General features: G+C 44.3%; 1 long non-coding RNA gene across 1 annotated transcript; it reads right to left on the reverse strand.

Annotated features, from left to right (window-relative positions):
• Positions 1-587: 587 nt before the first annotated feature.
• Positions 588-3,203, reverse strand: LOC135806949 (uncharacterized). The gene is made up of 3 exons (XR_010551366.1): positions 3,154-3,203; positions 2,052-2,109; positions 588-641 (listed from the first exon to the last, which is right to left on the reverse strand). It is a non-coding gene; the product is annotated as an uncharacterized LOC135806949 (long non-coding RNA).
• Positions 3,204-3,563: the final 360 nt, after the last annotated feature.

The raw sequence follows: 3,563 nt of genomic DNA on the forward strand, positions 1-3,563 counted from the left end.
CTACCGAGATTTAGTGGACGGCGCGCAGGCGTCACTGGATGAAGCTGAGGGCATAGTTCACTATACATTTGAACTGCCTAACTAGCAAGAATGAAGATATACGGCTTCATGCACGTCTACTTCGACGTTCATGTACTTGTGCGCATGACGCGCGTGCATGATGCCATGCATGGTCTGCGTGCACTGGCGTCATGACCGCTCTCGCACTGTACAGTCATAATCGTTATCGATCATAACGATTATCGATTTCATCCATAACGAGTGATATACGAGTAATCGGTATAATCGTTTCGGCCCTAAAAAAGACCCACATTTTCTAAAGAACTCGCCCAGGGCTACTGAAAGCTGAAAAAGAACCTATCTAGAAGTTTGGGGCTTTTTACCCGTGAATCTTCACTTTGCGATTAAACTATTCACAGCAGTGCCACATTTTCTGAGTCACTGAATGCGGGTGCCAGCGCCCTACAAGCAAACCAAAAATCAAACCAATGCGACCACTGAAATTACAGCTGGGTCATGTTATAGAGAGGTACGTTGAAATTGAAAGGTCAGCACAAATGGTCAAAATCCGACATTTTCTCACCTTTCTGCCCGTTCGCAGCTCAGAAAATGACAATGACCATCCTCATCTCGTTGTGTAGCTGGACATAGAAAATAGCACCATGAAAAAGAGCCACATTTCTCTAAAGAACTCACCCAGGGCTGCTGAAAGCTGAAAAAGAACCTATCTAGAAGTTTGGGGCTTTTTACCCGTGAATCTTCGCTTTGCGACTAAACTATTCACAGCAGTGCCAAATTTTCTGGGTCACTGAATGCGGGTGCCAGCGCCCTACAAGCAAACCAAAAATCAAACCAATGCGACCACTGAAATTACAGCTGGGTCATGTTATAGAGAGGTACGTTGAAATTGAAAGGTCAGCACAAATGGTCAAAATCCGACATTTTCTCACCTTTCTGCCCGTTCGCAGCTCAGAAAATGACAATGACCATCCTCATCTCGTTGGTTAGCTGGACATAGACAAGAGCACCATGAAAAAGAGTCACATTTCTCTAAAGAACTCGCCCAGGGCTGCTGAAAGCTGGAAAAGAACCTATCTAGAAGTTTGGGGCTTTTTACCCGTGAATCTTCACTTTGCGACTAAACTATTCACAGCAGTGCCAACTTTTCTGGGTCACTGAATGCGGTTGCCAGCGCCCTACAAGCAAACCAAAAATGAAACCAATGTGACTACTGAAAATACAGCTGGGTCATGTTATAGAGAGGTACGTTGAAATTGAAAGGTCAGCACAAATGGTCAAAATCCGACATTTTCTCACCTTTCTGCCCGTTCGCAGCTCAGAAAATGGCAATGACCATCCTCATCTCGTTGTGTAGCTGGACATAGACAAGAGCACCAAGAAAAAGACCCACATTTCTCTAAAGAACTCGCCCAGGGCTGCTGAAAGCTGAAAAAGAACATATCTAGAAGTTTGGGGCTTTTTACCCGTGAATCTTCACTTTGCGACTAAACTATTCACAGCAGTGCCAAATTTTCTGGGTCACTGAATGCGGGTGCCAGCGCCCTACAAGCAAACCAAAAATGAAACCAATGCGACCACTTAAATTACAGCTGGGTCATGTTATAGAGAGGTACGTTGAAATTGAAAGGTCAGCACAAATGGTCAAAATCCGACATTTTCTCACCTTTCTGCCCGTTCGCAGCTCAGAAAATGACAATGACCATTCTCATCTCGTTGTATAGCGGGACATAGACAAGAGCACCAAGAAAAAGACCCACATTTCTCTAAAGAACTCGCCCAGGGCTGCTGAAAGCTGAAAAAGAACCTATCTAGAAGTTTGGGGCTTTTTACCTGTGAATCTTCACTTTGCGACTAAACTATTCACAGCAGTGCCAATTTTTTAGGGTCACTGATTGTGGGTGCCAGCGCCCTACAAGCAAACCAAATATGAAACCAATGCGACCGCTGACATTACAGCTGGGTCATGTTATAGAGAGGTACGTTAAAATTGGAAGGTCAGCACAAATGGTCAAAGTCAGACATTTTCTCACCTTTCTGCCCGTTCGCAGCTTAGAAAATGACAATGACCATCCTCATCTCGTTGGTTAGCTGGACATAGACAAGAGCACCATGAAAAAGAGTCACATTTCTCTAAAGAACTCACCCAGGGCTGCTGAAAGCTGAAAAAGAACCTATCTAGAAGTTTGGGGCTTTTTACCCGTGAATCTTCACTTTGCGAATAAAATATTCACAGCAGTGCCAAATTCTCTGGGTCACTGAATGCGGGTGCCAGCGCGCTACAAGCAAACCAAAAATGAAACCAATGAGACCACTGAAATTACAGCTGGGTCATGTTATAGAGAGGTACGTTGAAATTGAAAGGTCAGCACAAATGGTCAAAATCCGACATTTTCTCACCTTTCTGCCCGTTCAGCAGCTCTGAAAATGGCAATGACCATCCTCATCTTGTTGTGTAGCTGGACATAGAAAATAGCACCATGAAAAAGAGCCACATTTCTCTTAAGAACTCGCCCAGGGCTGCTGAAAGCTGAAAAAGAACCTATCTAGAAGTTTGGGGCTTTTTACCCGTGAATCTTCACTTTGCGACTAAACTATTCACAGCAGTGCCAAATTTTCTGGGTCACTGAATGCGGGTGCCAGCGCCCTACAAGCAAACCAAACATCAAACCAATGCGACCACTGAAATTACAGCTGGGTCATGTTATAGAGAGGTACGTTGAAATTGAAAGGTCAGCACAAATGGTCAAAATCCGACATTTTCTCACCTTTCTGCCCGTTCGCAGCTCAGAAAATTACAATGACCATGCTAATCTCGTTGTATAGCTGGACATAGACAAGAGCACCTAGAAAAAGACACACATTTCTCTTAAGAACTCGCCCAGGGCTGCTGAAAGCTGAAAAAGAACCTATCTAGAAGTTTGGGGCTTTTTACCCGTGAATCTTCACTTTGCGACTAAACTATTCACAGCAGTGCCAAATTTTCTGGGTCACTGAATGCGGGTGCCAGCGCCCTACAAGCAAACCAAAAATGAAACCAATGCGACCACTGAAATTACAGCTGGGTCATGTTATAGAGAGGTACGTTGAAATTGAAAGGTCAGCACAAATGGTCAAAATCCGACATTTTCTCACCTTTCTGCCCGTTCGCAGCTCAGAAAATGACAATGACCATCCTCATCTCGTTGTATAGCTGGACATAGACAAGAGCACCAAGAAAAAGACCCACATTTCTCTAAAGAACTCACCCAGGGCTGCTGAAAGCTGAAAAAGAACCTATCTAGAAGTTTGGGGCTTTTTACCCGTGAATATTCACTTTGCGACTAAACTATTCACAGCAGTGCCAAATTTTTAGGGTCACTGAATGCGGGTGCCAGCGCCCTACAAGCAAACCAAAAATGAAATCAATGCGACCACTGAAATTACAGCTGGGTCATGTTATAGAGAGGTACGTTGAAATTGAAAGGTCAGCACAAATGGTCAAAATCCGACATTTTCTCACCTTTCTGCCCGTTCGCAGCTCAGAAAATGAGCCAGGGACTACA

Source organism: Sycon ciliatum, chromosome 1 (genome assembly GCF_964019385.1).
Source record: "Sycon ciliatum chromosome 1, ocSycCili1.1, whole genome shotgun sequence".
In the NCBI taxonomy this organism is placed as follows: domain Eukaryota; kingdom Metazoa; phylum Porifera; class Calcarea; order Leucosolenida; family Sycettidae; genus Sycon; species Sycon ciliatum.